Here is a 17,784-nt window from a genome sequence, read left to right on the forward strand (position 1 = left end):
ACCTGGATGGTCTCCGATGCATCGTGCATTGCCACCAACCTTGAGGTGTGGGTGTCCTTTATGAATATGGACACCCTCCTTTGGTGTTGTCTGGATTTTGGGGCCGGAACGCATGATATGAGGTGAAACCTGATAGTGCTGGGGTGCTCTCAGGAGCCTTGAACCAGGTTTCTATCACAGCACAGACATCGATGTTCTCCATATTGAGAAGGGCCTCGAGTGCATGCATCTTGAGATTGAGACTTCTGGCATTGAGCAGCATTACCCTTAGTTTTTTTCCTTTTTTGTGTTCTAGGGTGGTAGGTTTAGAATTTGAGCCTTGCCTAAAAAAGGCACTATGGGGGTGGCAAGAGCCTTTGCCAATATCCGAAGCCCAGGGGTGACAGGTGCAAGCCATCCCTTGCGAAGCAGCGTGGCTTGTCCAGCACGTCATCCCAGGCAGACAGACATTGGATCCCCTTTGAATGACACCAGAATTTAAGCCATTTATTAAAGCTGATCATCTTATCCCTGTATTGTGGCATCATTCTAGGTGAAGGTAGGATACTGCTCAAGGTCAGGGTCATACCTGCTTGGGCTACATAATCAGAGAGCTCCTCAATATCTCTTTTCATGTAGTCCAAGGAGGTACGTCTCAGGTCGTTGACACCAGTGTGTACAATGACTGAGTCGTACTTGTACCTGCTGTTGAGAGACCTGAGTGCTTGCGTTATGTGGCGGATTCTAGTGCCCGACAGGCAGCTTACTGTGACCTTCTCCTTACACAGTCTGGTGAGCGGGACGTCAGTGTGTCTGACTATGGAGTCACCAATGACGAGTGTGTCTGGCATTGTGTTTGGCCTTAAGGGCTGTGACTGTTTGACACCCTGACTGTGTGGTCTATGTGTTGCATGTGTTTGGTCCTGAGGTGGTAGTTGTTTGGGTGTCTGCTTTGGTGGCCTCTGTTTTGGTAGATTTTTGATCAGAGCCTCCGAGTATGTCTTTGTGTGATTATGTGTATGATTTGAAGTTGTGATGGTACTATGTGTGACTGGGTATGTAGTGTGTGTGGTTTCCTTCTCCTCTGTCTGGTCTTGCCAGTCCTGTGTTGAGAGAGCTCAGCCTCCAGTTTGGCCGTATAGTTGCATCTCTCGCATGTATTTGTGTTTTGTGGGAGGAGGAGAGGGTTGTCTGTGTACATGAGGCAATTGTAACATTGCCTCAATATTCCCAGGTTCACCAGTTGAGCAGGAGAGGACACTAGCAACTGATCCCTCGACATGCTAGAAGTAATAGATAAAAAAACTTACAAAAGACTCCGAGGGATGTGGGTTCTAGGCTGGTGGGGTACTTTCTATAATAAAAGTGCTTTATCAAGGTGCAAGTACTGTAGGAGCAAGTGCTAGGTTTTACAGATAGAGAATAGTCTACTTGGGAATCAAGTAGAGATGAACTTTTTAGTTATAGGATACGCTGGTTAGATCAGCAATACAGTTCGAGGAAGGTAGTTATAAGGGAAAATTTGAAGAGTGGAATTTAGGTCATTACAGAATAAACTTAGAAAATAATGACAGACATTTGCATTTCAGACTTCATATCCCTCAGAAAAATTCATGCTAATGCAAAACCTGTTACTCTATCAACTTTCTAAATTTGTAAGAGCAATATTTAAAAATTATCCCTATTTTTGGCCTTTGCCCACTTTTATTTATGGCTTTGTCCAGATTTCTTGCTCTAAGATGTTGAGAGGTATGGACCAGATGGCATTCTGGGCTGCGTTCTAAATGTTCTAGAAAAAGAGCTACCTACTCTATTACACACCCTATTCAACCACAGCCTGAGTACTAGCTTTATTCCCAGTGAATGGAAAACAAGTGACTGTTATCCCTCTCCACAAGGGCGGCTCAGCAACAGACCTGGGTAACTATAGATCCATAAGTTTAACCAGCCTCATCTGTAAGGCAAATGAACAAATCACCATGGATCTCATAAATAGGGATATAGGTGACCTCCAAACCCCGAGTTCATCCCAGTTTGGTTTTGTCAAATCACCATGGATCTCATAAATAAGGTTATAGGTGACCTCCAAACCCTGGATCCATTCCAGTTTAGTTTTGTCAAGGGCAGGTCATGCCTGCTAAACCTGGTGGATTTCTTTGAGAGCATAACCAGAGCTATAGATGAGGGCAAAGCTATGCACACAGCCTATCTGGACTTGGACAAGGCCTTTGACAGTATCCTACAAACTACATTGGTTAGAATTCCCGAACCTACTTCACTACCAGTTAACTAATTTCATCAAATTATTATGTAACCTGTGCAGCCTTTCACCCCAGGACTCCACTGAAAAAGGACACCTGGTGTCCAGTTGGACAATCCTGGTAAACAAATGTTAAAAATAATAACTGGCTCCCTTTGGTATGTACCATGCCAGATACTGCTACAACTTGAGAGACCTCAGTGATTTCTAACTAAGAAAATTCATGGTCTCCAGCACATGTCTTATACATACAAACTGAAGTCATTGTCATTGTACTCAGTAGCGTATAGACTACTCAGAGATGACTTATGTCTGACTTACAGGGCTAGCTTTAACCCAAATCTAATGGAAATGCTACACATCCGTAAGTCAAATAGGACTAGAGTCACCCGTTACAGGTACCTCAGTCTTGCTTGTGACATATATAGGACCTGCTGGAGATGCAGATACATCTCTCAGAGGTTGCCACACTTCTGGAATAGGCATCCAATCCATATCAAGCAGACCACCTCCATGACCCTGTTTAAGCACTACCTGGATGACTGGATGGGAATTACCCCTGGTTCTCTCCTGGACATGGGCAGTCCCCGATGGAAAAATCTTGGGCATAGAAGATATCTCTTATCTAGTATTATATTGGGATTTAATGGCTAGGCTTGTAAAGACCCTTGGGTCAATAGCCTAGTAACATCCTATGAATGAACCTATATTCCAAAAAATCAGACCCAAAATACAAAAAATAAATAAATAAATAAACTAACGGTGCTGCATCTGATTGGAAAAATATGCCTAATGAATAATCCATTCTGTCCTCATAAGATTATTCAAGTTGGTAATTCAGCATGTTGGACAAAGACTCTATAACTTCCAACTAGATGGGCTGCATGATTAAGCACATGATCTTAGGATTTATAATTTAACTGGGTTGGGAGTCAGTTATTTAACAGAGGTTGTCTTTGCATTCAAGATGCAGAAGGAGTTGTGTGCATTACATAGATACCTTGCACACAACCACTAAAACGCCAAAACAATTCAATCCATCAAGATACCATAACTACAAACTTGAGTAAACCGCCAATAAAGTGTATATTCCAAATTTAATACAAAATTAATATGAAACAGTCCAAAACAGTTAAGCACTTTCATCTCCTTGTTTAACAGCACTTCAACAGAACTAAATTAACAAGCATAAAAGTGCTGATTTTAATACCAATTTCATAAATTCATATACACAAAAAAATGAACTACAACTGATTTTAATACCAATTTCATAAAGTCATATACACAAAAAAATGAACTACGACAATACATTATATTTAAAAATATTATATAAAATGTTAAATACATTATTATATAAACAATATTACATTAAAAATCATAATTTAAATGATCTTAACTGTAATGCCGAGAAAATAGACACTTTATGGTGTAACCCAGGTGTGGTGTGGGCACCAAGATTCAGTTGTCATAATAGTTGTTTATATTCTAGTAAAACCTCCCACATTCCACCTCTTGAGTCTTTCACCACCTGTTCCAAAATAACAAACTTAAACTTATGAATGTCGTTACAATTTAATGTATGCTTATATAATGCATTATTTTCTTTGCAATTTTAATGTTATAAACATGTTCATATATCCTAACTTTTAAGGCCCTTTCCATTTTACCAACCTAAAAACATGCACATGTTTCACAAATGGCCAGACAGACAATCTCTGTTGTTATCCAATTTCCAGCTTTGGGATACACTACTGACTTAAGGTTGCTGTCCAAACTTAATTGATCCATCTCTAAAATACATGGACACTGACTACAACCACAACATTTTCTAGTCCCTTTAGTGTTCCAGATGTTATAAGGGTTGAGTATTTTGTCCATTTCTAGCATAACCTTTATGTTGTTCTCAGTCTTAAAGACCCACTGTGGATGTTTACCCAAAAGTTTAAAATGTTTTCATCATTTTTAGTATTTTCCAATTCTGTTTAATAATATCGATAATACAACCTGCGTAATTATTAGACATTAGGACTCGAGCCCTTTTAAAACTCGTTTTTTTTCCTTCTTCTTCATTCGGATTTTTAACCAGCTTATTCCCTAGTGGGAAAATATTTATTATGCGTATGTTTTGTTACGTCTTTGCTAATATTCATTAACATTCCTTTTGGATATCCCCAAAAACACTGATCATCTGACACCATTCTAGATAAGTTGTCCCTTTACTAAACTCTTTTTCTGGCTGTAAGGATGCAAACTTTCAAAATGTAAACAGTCGTTAGTAAAAGTCGGCTTACGGAAAATGTTGGACACAAAGCCTTCTTCCACCTTTGTAATAGTTACATTCAGATAGTTTATTCTAATGTAGCTGACATGGTGGGTAAGTATTATTGATGTACCCTATAAACTCATCAATATCTTTTCGCATTTCGTAAAATTAATATGTTGTCCAAGAATCTGAGGTAAATTTTACAATGCTGGTAATATTCAGAAGTGAACACATGATTTTTCTCCCATGATGACAAAATTAAATTTGTAAACACTGGGGCACAACTAGCCCCAGTTGCTATCCTGTTTCTCTGTTTATATATCTCCTCTTCAAAAAACAAAAAATTGTTACCTACTACCAACCCTATCATGTTGACTAGTAAGCTAATCCTCACAGTACTTAAAGACTACATGCAATGAGGGAATCATGAAAAAAATCAAGACCTGTTTGTTGAGGAATAAAAGTGAACAAATTCACTACATCTTTGGTCAAAAAATATAGTTTTCATTCTACAGTTCATGCTTGGCAATATGCCGCGGTGGTACGGCGGTAGCATTGTTACCTCACAGCAAGAGGTTCTCCCATTCGATTCTCAGCTGGGCTTGGGAGTGCCTTCTGTGTGGAGTCTGCATGTCCTCCCCGTGGTTGGGTAGCGTTCAAAAGACATGCGTGTGTAAATGGGCGTGCCTTCGTTGAAGGTTGGGTGTCAAGCTGGCACCTTGGTGTTTTGTAAAAATCTACTGCCAGTCATTAGCGGACCGGAGTTCTGCTGTGGCGACCCCTTACTGGGAAAAGCCAAAAAACAAACAAACACATTCTACAGTTCATGCTTAAGCCTCTCTAAAATGTCCCACGAATCCTGCAATGTGTGTTTAAAAATTCCAAATATCGATTTAAGCTCTCTATTTATAAAAACTGGCAGTGGGTAGGTTTTAGTTTTGTGCTGAAACTATGGGTCTAAAGAGAGGATTAAACATGCCTTTGTGGACTTTAGGTATTCCAAAAATACTTGGACTATAGGGGTTCTTATTCTGCTGGAAGTTGTATTCAAAACTTGTAATCTGTTCTTGAGACAAATTGTCTTCAATACTGAGATCTATAGTAACCTCATTCTTGGACACTTGCATGTATGATCCTTTACTATTTAATAAATTTAGCACAGCCACTGAATAATCTTCTAAATTAAATCATACTATTTGCCCACCTTCAGGTTTCATTACACAAATGGCTTTGCCATTAATTAACTGTTCTAACAACTTATGTTCAGCATGGTTAAATTATATTTCTTTTATAACCTATTAACATTTAAATATCTAAATCAGCAGGTTTGTGCTTGTTAATTTAGTTCTAATGAAGTCCCGTTAATCAAAGAGATAAAAGCGCTTAACTGTATTAGATGGTTTCATATTAATTTTTGTAGAAAAGGTGGAATATACTCTTTATTGGTTGTTTACTCAAGTACTGAGGTTATGGTCTGTTGATGTATTGAACTGTTTTGGTGCATTACATAGACAGGTGCTGACAGAGGTTTCTTTTGGGGATAAACTTTGGCTAGGCTTGTAAGGGCCCCAGGGCCATTAATTTAGTAACATCTTATGATCCTATGAATCTAGGGATAATAAGACAGGCACAGCGTTATTGCTACACTGGAATGGCAGGTTGTATGTTGGATGGTATGGTTTAGTATTGATTGTTTCTATATTCTTCTTAATGGATGTCTAACTCACAGTGTTAAGCTCACCGACACTTATAATAAGGTAAATTTAGTGGTTTCCTGTGTTACTCTGAATTGCTGTGGTATGTAAATTATGAGCACTGAGTGCCAGAGTGATTCATGCATGAAATGGTTACGAACCCCATTAATGGGTTACTATAGTAACATATGTTCGTGTAGTATGGCACAGCATGTCAGCCAAAGGGATATGTAAGAGGTACTAAGAAATACCAGGAGATAGTGTGTGTCCCCCATAATCACTCATTAATGAAAAACTACAGCAGACAGCTTGCAGGAAAGTGGACGCTATTTTCCATGCACCATATCACTTTGTTGTACACAATAAGGTTATGGTATGCAGTTGGATTAGCTCACTTTGTACCCTCACATTCTTAGTGAATGAAGAATATGTGCACTACAGAATGATGTATTATAGAGTAAGAGGAGTATAGCATAGCTGAGTATTTATTATAAGTGCAGGGTAATACAGAATGATGTATCATGGAGTAAGAAAAGTACAGCATAGCTAAGTATTCATTAGAAGTGCTGCGTACTACAAAATGATGTATGATAGAGTAAGAAGAGTAGAGCATAGCTGAGCATTCATTAGAAGTGCAGTGTACTACAGAATGATGCATCATAGAGTCAGAAAAGTACAGCATAGCTGAGTATTCATTAGAAGTGTAGTGACCTCAGAATGAGGTATAAGAGTAAGAACAGTACAGCATAGCTGAGTATTCATTAGAAGTGCAGTGCATGTCATAATGATGTATCATAGAGTAAGAACAGTACAGTATAGCTGAGTATTCATTAGAAGTGTAGTGACCTCAGAATGAGGTATAAGAGTAAGAACAGTACAGCATAGCTGAGTATTCATTAGAAGTGCAGTGCACGTCAGAATGATGTACCATAGAGTAAGAACAGTACAGCATAGCTGAGTATTCATTAGAAGTGTAGTGACCTCAGAATGAGGTATAGAGTAAGAACAGTACAGCATAGCTGAGTATTCATTTGAAGTGCAGTGTACTACAGAATGATGTATCACAGAGTAAGAAAAGTACAGCATGGCTGAGTATTCATTAGAAGTGCTGTGTACTACAGTATGATGTATCATAGAGTAAGAACAGTACAGCATAGCTGAGAATTCAATAGAAGTGCCGTGTACTACAGAATGATGTATCACAGAGTAAGAACAGTACAGCATAGCTGATTATTCATTAGAAGTGCAGTGTACTACAGAATGATGTATCATAGAGTAAGAACAATACCGCATAGCTGAGTATTCATTACAAGTATTGAGGACTACAGAATGATGTATCATAGAGTAATAACAGTACAGCACAACTGAGTATTCATTAGAAGTGTAGTGTATTACAGAATAATGTATCCTAGAGTAAGAACAGTACACCATAGCTGAGTATTCATTAGAATTGCTGTGTACTACAGAATGATGTATCATACAGTAAGAACATTACAGCATAGCTGAGTATTCATTAGAAGCGCTGTTTACCACAGAATGATGTCGGATAGAGTAAGAACAGTACGGCATGGATGAGTATTCATTAGATGTGTAGTGCACCTCAGAATGATGTATAATAAAGGAACAGTACAGCATAGATGAGTATTCATTAGACATGTAGTCCACCTCAGAATGATGTATCATAGAGTAAGAACAGTACAGCATAGCTGAGTATTCATTAGACGTGCTGTGTACTACAGAATGATATATCATAGAGTAAGAACAGTACATCATAGCTGAGTATTCATTAGAAGTGCTGTGTACTACAGAATGATGCATCATACAGTCAGAACAGTACAGCATAGCTGAGTATTCATTAGCAGTATAGTGTACTACAGAATGATGTATCATAAAGTAAGAACAGTACAGCATAGCTGAGTATTCCTTTGAAATGCAGTGTACTACAGAATGATGCATCATAGAGTAAGAAAAGTACGGCATACCTGAGTATTCAATAGATGCGCAGTGTAGTGCAGAATGATGTATTATAGACTAAGGACAGTACTGCATAGCTGAGTATTCATTAGAAGTGCTGGGCACTAAAGAATGATGCATCATAGAAAAAGAACAGTACAGCATAGCTGAGTATTCTTTAGAAGTGTAGTGCACCTCAGAATTATGTATCATAGAGTAAGAACAGCACAGCATAGCTGAGTATTCATTAGAAGTGCAGTGTACTACAGAATGATGCATCATAGAGTAAGAACAGTACAGCATTGCTGAGTATTCATTAGAAGTGTAGTGTACTACAGAATGATGTATCATAGAGTAACAACAGTACAGCATAGCTGAGTATTCATTAGAAATCCAGTGCACCTCAGAATGATGTGTCATAGAGTAAGAACAGTACAGCATAGCTGAGCATTCATTAGAAGAGCTGTTTACCAAAGAATTATGTATGATAGAGTAAGAACAGTACAGCATAGATGAGTATTCATTAGACGTGTAGTGCACCTCAGAATGATGTATCATAGAGTAAGAACAGTACATCATAGCTGAGTATTCATTAGAAGTGTTGTGTACTACAGAATGATGTATCGTAGAGTAAGAAGAGTAGAGCACAGCTGAACATTCATTAGAAGTGCAGTGTACTACAGAATGATGTATCATAGAGAAAGAACAGTACAGCATAGCTGAGTATTCTTTACAAGTGCTGTGTACTACAGAATGTTGTATCATAGAGTAAGAACAGTACAGCATTGCTGAGTATTTATTAGAAGTGCAGTGTACTACAGAATGATATATCATAGAGTGAGAACAGTACAGCATAGCTGAGTCTTTATTAGAAGTGCAGTGTACTACAGAATGATGTATCATAGAGTAAGAACAGTCCAGGATAGCTGAGTATTCATTACAAGTGCAGCGTATGACAGAATGATGTATCATAGAGTAAGAACAATACAGCATAAGTGAATATTCATTACACGTGCTGTGCACTACAGAATAATGTATCAAAGAGTAATAACAGTACAGCATAGCTGAGTATTTATTAGAAGTGCAGTGTACTATGGAATGAGGCATCATAGAGTAAGAACCAGACAGCATAGCTGAGTATTCATTAGAAGTGTAGTGCACTCAGAATGAGGTATCATAGAGTAAGAACAGTACAGCATAGCTGAGTATTCACTAGAAGTGCTGTGTACTACAGAATGATGTATGATAAACTTAGAACAGTACAGCATAGTGGACTATTCATTAGAAGTGTAGTGCACCCCAGAATGATGAATCATAGCGTAAAAGCAGTACAGCATAGCTGAGTATTTATTAGAAGTGCAGAGTACTACAGAATGATGCATCATAGAGTTAGAACAGTACAGCATAGCTAAGTATTCATTTGAAGTGGAGTATACTACAGAATGATGCATCATAGAGCAGAAACAGTACAGCGTATTCATTAGAAGTGTAATGTACTACAGAATGATGTATCCTAGTGTAAGAACAGTACAGCATAGCTGAGTGTTCATTAGAAGTGCTGTGTACTACAGAATGATGCATCATAGAGTAAGAACAGTACAGCATAGCTGAGTATTCATTATAAGTGCAGTCTACTACAGAATGATATATCATAGAGTATGAAAAGTACAGCATAGCTGAGTATTCATTAGAAGTGCAGTGTACTATGGAATGATGCATCATAGAGTAAGAACAGTATAGCATAGCTGAGTATTCATTAGAAGTGGCAGTGTACTACAGAATGATGTATCATAGAGTAAGAACAGTACAACTTAGCTGAGTATTCATTATAAGTGCTTTGTACTACAGAATGATGTATCATAGAGTAAGAACAGTACAGCATAGCTGAGTATTCATTAGAAGTGCAGTGTACTACAAAATGATGTATCATAGAGTAAGAACTGTAGAGCATAGCTGAATATTCATTAAAAGTGCAGCGTACTGCAGAATGATGCATCATAGACTAAGAACAATACAGCATAGGTGAGTATTTATTACAAGTGCTGTGCACTACAGAGAGGTGTATCATAGAATAATAACAGTACAGCATAGCTGAGTATTCATTAGAAGTGTAGTGCACCTCCGAATGATGTATCATAGAGTATGAACAGTACAGCATAACTGAGTATTCATTAGAAATGTAGTGCACCTCAGAATGATATATGATACAGTAAGAACAGTCCAGCATATGTGAGTATTTATTAGGAATGCAGTGTACTACAGAATGATATATCTTGGAGTAAGAACAGTACAGCGTAGCTGAGTATTCAGTAGACGTGTAGTGTACTTCAGAATGATGTATCTTAGAGTAAGAACAGTTCAGCATAGCTGAGTATTCATTAGAAGTGTTGTGCACCTCAGAATGATGTATCATAGAGTAAGAACAGTACAGCATAGCTGAGTATTCATTAGAAGTGTAGTTCACCTCAGAATGATATATCATAGAGTAAGAACAGGAAAGCATAGCTAAGTATTCATTAGAAATTCAGTGTACTACAGAATTATGTGCCATAGACTAGGAACTGTAAAGCATAGCTGAGTATTCATTAGAAGTGCAGTGTACTACAGAATGATGTAACATTGAGTAAGAACAGTACAGCATAGCTGAGTATTCATTAGAAGTGTAGTGCACCTCCGAATGATGTATCATAGAGTAAGAACAGTACACCATAGCTGAGTAGTCATTAAAAGTGTAGTGTACTACAGAATGATGTAACATAGAATAAAAACAGTCCAGCATAGCTGAGTATTCATTAGAAGTGTAGTGCACTCAGAACATAGAGTAAGAACAGTACAGCATAGCTGAGTATTCATTAGAAGTGCTGTGTACTACAGAATGATGTATGATAAAGTAAGAACAGCACAGCATAGCGGAGTATTCATTAGAAGTGTAGTGCACCCCAGAATGATGAATCATAGTGTAAGAACAGTACGGCATAGCTGAGTAGTTATTAGAAGTGCAGAGTACTACAGAATGATATGTCATAGAGTTAGAACAGTACAGCATAGCTAAGTATTCATTTGAAGTGCAGTGTTCTACAGAATGATGCATCATAGAGCAGGAATAGTACAGCACAACTGAGTATTCATTAGAAGTGCTGTGTACTACAGAATGATGCATCATAGAGTAAGAACTGTACAGCATAGCTGACTATTCATTAGAAGTGCAGTCTACTACAGAATGATATATCATAGAGTATGAAAAGTACAGCATAGCTGAGTATTCATTAAAAGTGCTGCTTACCATAGAATAATGTATGATAGAGTAAAACAGTATGGCTTGGCGGAGTATTCATTAGAAGTGTAGTTCACCTCAGAATGAAGTATCATCGAGGGACAGTATAACATAGCTGAGTATTCATTAGAAGTGTAGTACACCTCAGAATGAGGTATCATAGAGAAAGAACAGTACAGCATAGCTGAGTATTCATTAGAAGTGGCAGTGTACTACAGAATGATGTATCATAGAGTAAGAACAGTACAGATTAGCTGAGTGTACATTAAAAGTGCTGTGAACTACAGAATGATGTATCATAGAGTAAGAACAGTACAGCATAGCTGAGTATTCATTAGAAGTGCAGTGTACTACAAAATGATGCATCATAGAGTAAGAACTGTAGAGCATAGCTAAGTATTCATTAGAAGAACATCGTACTACAAAATAACGTATCATAAAGTACGAACAATACAGCATAGGTGAGTATTCATTGCAAGTGCTGTGCACTACAGAATGATGTATCATAGAGTAATAACAGTACAGCATATCTGTGTATTCATTAGAAGTGGTGTGCACCTTGGAATGATGTATCATAGAGTACGAACAGTACAGCATAGCTGAGTATTCATTAGAAGTGCAGTGCACCTCAGAATGATGCAACATAGAGTAAGAACAGTAGGGCACAACTGAGTATTTATTAGAAGTGTAGTGTACTACAGAATAACGTATCCTAGTGTAAGAACAGTATAGCATAACTGAGTACTCATTAGAAGTGCTGTGCACTACAGAATGATGCATCAGAGTAAGAACAGTATAACATAGCTGAGTATTCAACAGAAGTGCAGTCTACTACAAAATGATGCATCATAGAGTAGAACAGTACAGGATAGCCGAATATGCAATAGAAGGGTAGTGTACTACAGAATGATGTATCTTAGCGTAAGAACAGTACAGCATAGCTGAGTATTCATTAGAAGTGTTGTACACCTCAGAATGATGTATCATAGAGTAAGAACAGTACAACATAGCTGAGTATTCATTAGAAGTGCAGTGTACTACAGAATGGGGCATCATAGAGTCAGAAAAGTATAGCATTGCTGAGTATTCATTAGAAATGTAGCGCACCTCAGAATGATATATCATAGAATAAGAGCAGGAAAGCATAGCTAAGTATTCATTAGAAGTTCAGTGTACTACAGAATTATGTATCATAGACTAGGAACAGTAAAGCATAGCTGAGTATTTATTAGAAGTGCAGTGTACTACAGAATGAAGTAACATTGAGTAAGAACAGTACAGCATAGCTGAGTATTCATTAGAAGTGTAGTGCATCTCCGAATGATGTATCATAGAGTATGAACAGCACAGCATAAGTGAGTATTCATTATAAATGTAGTGCACCTCAGAATGATATATGATACAGTAAGAACAGTACAGCATATGTGAGTATTTATTAGGAATGCAGTGTACTATAGAATGATATATCTTGGAGTAAGAACAGTACAGCATAGCTGAGTATTCAGTAGACGTGTAGTGTACTTCAGAATGATGTATCCTAGAGTAAGAACAGTACAGCATAGCTGAGTATTCATTAGAAGTGCAGTGTACTATAGAATGATGTATGGTAAAGTAAGAACCGTACAGCATAGCCGAGTTTGCATTAGAAGTGTAGTACACCCCAGAATGAAGAATCATGGTGTAAAAACAGTACAGCATAGCTGAGTATTTATTAGAAGTGCAGTGTACTATAGAATGATGCACCATAGAGTAAGAATAGTACAGCATAGCATAATATTCATTAGAAGTACAGTGTACTACAGAATAATGCATCATAGACCAAGAACAGTACAGCATAACTGAGTATTCATTAGAAGTGTAGTATACAACAGAATAATGTATCATTGAGTAAGAACAATACAGCTGAGCTGAGTATTCATTAGAAGTGCAGTGCACCTCTGAATGATGTATCATAGAGTAAGAATAGTACAGCATAGCTGAGTATGCATTATAAGTGTAGTGCATTACAGAATGATGTATCATAGAGTAAGAACAGTATAGCATAGCTGAGTATTCATTAGAAGTGCAGTGCACCTCAGAAAAATGTATCATAGAGTAAGAACAGTACAGCATAGCTGAGTATTCATTTGAAGATGTAGTACACCTTATAATGAGGTATTATAGAGAAAGAACAGTACAGCATAGCTGAGTATTCAATAGAAGAGCAGTGTACTACAGAATGATGCATCATAGATTAAAGAGAGCACAGCATAGCTGAGTATTCTTTAGACATGCGTCGTACTACAGAATGATGTATCATAGAGTAAGAACAATACAGCATAGGTGAGTATTTATTACAAGTGCTGTGCACTACAGAATGATGTATCAAAGAGTGATAACAGTACAGTGTAGCTCAGTATTCATTAGAAGTGTAGTGCACCTCGGAATGATGTATCATAGAGTAAGAACAGTACACCATAGCTGAGTAGTCATTAAAAGTGTAGTGTACTACAGAATGCTGTATCATAGAATAAGAACAGTCCAGCATAGCTGAGTATTCATTAGAAGTGTAGTGCACTCAGAATTAGGTATCATAGAGTTAGAACAGTACAGCATAGCTGAGTATTCATTAGAAGTCCTGTGTACTACATAATGATCTATGATAAAGTAAGAACAGTACAGCATAGCTGAGTATTCATTAGAAGTGTTGTGCACCTCAGAATGATGTATCATAGAGTAAGAACAGTACAGCATAGCTGAATATTCATTAGAAGTGCAGTGTACTACAGAATGGGGCATCATAGAGTCAGAAAAGTACAGCATTGCTGAGTATTCATTAGAAATGTAGTGCACCTCAGAATGATATATGATACAGTAAGAGCAGTACAGCATATGTGAGTATTTATTAGGAATGCAGTGTACTACAGAATGATGTATCTTGGAGTAAGAATAGCACAGCATAGCTGAGTATTCGTTAGAAGTGTTGGGCACTACAGAATGATGTATTATAGAGTAAGAACAGTATAGCATAACTAAGTATTCATTAGAATACGAACAGTACAGCACAGCTGAGTATTCATTAGAAGTGTAGCACACCTCAGAATGATGTATCATAGAGTAAGAACAGTACAGCACAGCTTAGTATTAATTAGAAGTGCAGTATACTGCAGAATGATGCATCATAGAGTAGGACCAGTACAGCATAGCTGAGTATTCATTACAAGTGCTGTGTACTACAGAATGATGTATCATAGAGCAAGAACAGTACAACATAGCTGAGTATTCATTAGATGTATAGCACACCTCAGAATGATGTATCATAGAGTAAGAACAGTACGGCACAGGTTAGTATTATTTAGAAGTGCAGTATACTACAGATTGATGTATCATAGAGTAGGACCAGTACAGCATAGCTGAGTATTCATTAGAAGTGCTGTTTACCACAGAATGATGTATGATAGAGTAAGAACAGTACGGCTTAGCTTAGTATTCGTTAGAAGTGTAGTGCAGCTCAGAATTATGTATCATAGAGGAACACTACGGCATAGCTGAGTATTCATTAGAAGTGTATTGCATCTCAGTATGATGTATCATAGAGTAAGAACAGTACAGCATAGCTGAGTAGTCATTAGAAGTGCTGTGTACTACAGAATGATGTATCATGGAGTAATAACAGTACAGCATAGCTGAGCATTCATTAGAAGTGCAGTGTACTACAGAATGATGCATCATAGAGTCAGAACAGTACAGCATAGCTGAGTTTTCATTAGCAGTGTAATGTACTAGAGAATGATGTATCATAACTTAAGAACAGTATAGCATAGCTGAGTATTCATTAGAAATGCAATGTACTACAGAATGATGTATCATAGAGTAAGAACAGTACAGCATAGCTGAGTATTTATTAGAAGTGTAGTGCACCTCAGAATGAGGTATCATAGAGTAAGAACAGTACAGCATAACTGAGTATTCTTTAGCAGTGCTGTGTACTACAGAATGATGTATCACAGAGTAAGAACAGTACAGCATAGCTGAATATTCATTAGAAGTACTGTGTACTACAGAATGATGCATCATAGAGTAAGGAGAGTACAGCATAGCTGAGTATTCATTAAAAGGGTTTTGTACTACAGAATGATGTATCATAGAGTAAGAACAGTACAGCATAGCTGAGTATTCATTAGCAGTGCTGTGTACTACAGAATGATTCATCATAGAGTAAGAACAGTACAGTATAGCTGAGTATTCATTAGAAGTTTAGTGCACCTCAGAATGAGGTGTCATAGAGTAAGAACAGTACAGCATAGCTGAGTATTCATTAGAAGTGTTGTGTAGCAGAGAATGATGTTTCATAGAGTAAGAACAGTACAGCATAGCTGAGTATTCATTAGAAGTGTTGTGCAAAGTCTTTAAGCCTCCTGAGTCCAGGCACTGCCTTTTTTCATGACTTCTGTTCTGCTCTGAAAATGAAGATACCAAGATGTCTCAAGTCTAAATTGAGATCCGTTGGTATTTACAAACAACTATTGCATCTGCTTGACTGCAGGTTATGCACAGTATTAGGTTAGATGCTGACAAGCAGAATATTAAGAAAAAAACACTAGGCAAGATTCATAGATATGGTACTCAATACATAGTGCTAACACACTGGTAAAACCAGGGAAATCTCTACATAGACTGATAGCAGGACAGCAGAGAAGATATCTTTTTTTTTTCAAAACAGGTTTATTGTTTTAACATATAAGAGAAATATCATAACAATTTTATACAAGTAATTAAAAATAGGTATTATTATAATATTCAACAAAACAACTAAAGTATTTACAAAGACATCCACTACAATCAGATCAATTAATTAAACTAAAATACCATGCTATTGAAATTAAAATTTTTTAACAAATTTTGTAAATTATCCCATACAATAAAATAAGACGTTTTTCTATTTGTTCTAGTCCTAATTGTGTTTATTTCCATATGGCACACTATATTCATAACATTTTTAAATTCATTGAACGAAGGAGGTGTATCTGAAATCCAATTTCTAGTTATTATTTTCCTAGCCACTGCTAGAATAGACCATAACAAGGGAAGCTTAACCTTTTAACACTTTGAGGTACAGGTGTGTTGAATAATATAAGAGATTTAGAAATAATGAAATTATCTGTAAAAAGAGCCTGCAAAAATTCATTAATTGACTTCCAGTATTCTTTCAATTTTATACAGTCATAAAACATATGAGCCCAGTCAGCATTAATTTCTACATTACATCTCTTACATAGATTATCTTTATTATTTATTTTATTCATCATCAAAGGTGTATAAAAGATCTATGTAAAATTTCCATGTATAAAGTCTCCAGACAATGGAAGACGAGTTCTATAAGCAGATTCCAATATATATTGTTTATCTTGTTGATTTGGTGGGTCCCCATTAATAGAAGTGAAATAATTCCAGTATGAATCTACACTGTAAAAAGTTTCTTGTCTGATAACTTTATGTATGTATGAAAGTTTACCTTTATCAGAAACTTTATGTTGTAAATTTAATATCAAGTAATCAATCAGTGTTGGAATAGATTCTTTAACAGTTATAGACATTAAATCTATTTTATTAATGAGATGTTGTCTAAAGGTCTGAACCTCTAACCAGCAAGTTTCTCTTAGATCAAATTCTTGTTTTAAGAAATCTAGATTTTTAACTTTATTATCAGATATCAACTGATACCAGTACTTTTAGATCATTATCTATAGCTAAATGAGTTCCTTCAGAAGTAGATGACAAAAGCATACCCTGAGTATACATTATAGGAAATACAATAAAATTCCATTCCCTATACTTAGGGTGCATGAATATAAAGTTACGATAACTAATAATAATATTTAATGGGTAACAAACCATATGTTTAGGTGTAATAGGTGAAGTACAAAATTCCTTTAGTAACCATAACATGGAGTTATTTACAATCATATTTTTATGTGTTAAGGAGATTTTCATGGAGTGTATACTAATTAGCTCCCAATAATCTTTCCATTTTGTGACATATGACTGATCTTTTAATAAAGTAATAACTTTTACAATAGAAGAGATAGTATATAAATTAAAGTCTGGAAAAGAAATACCCCTTGAGACCAGCTATTAGTATGTTTCTTTAATGCAATCCTAGGTCTATTAGGTGCCCATAAGAAATTTAACATTAGTGTGTTCAGTTTCTTGATAATTATTTTTGTAGGTGGAAGTATTATTGATTGTATTAAGTATAAAATCTTGGGGAATATTATCATTTTGATAATTGTAAGTCTCTCCTCCATAGTAAAAAACATATTATTCCAGGTATTAAAAAGATTTTGTATATTAAGAAAACAGGTATTATAATTATTATATA

Source organism: Protopterus annectens, chromosome 6.part0 (genome assembly GCF_019279795.1).
Source record: "Protopterus annectens isolate FY-2018-M chromosome 6.part0, PAN1.0, whole genome shotgun sequence".
In the NCBI taxonomy this organism is placed as follows: domain Eukaryota; kingdom Metazoa; phylum Chordata; order Ceratodontiformes; family Protopteridae; genus Protopterus; species Protopterus annectens.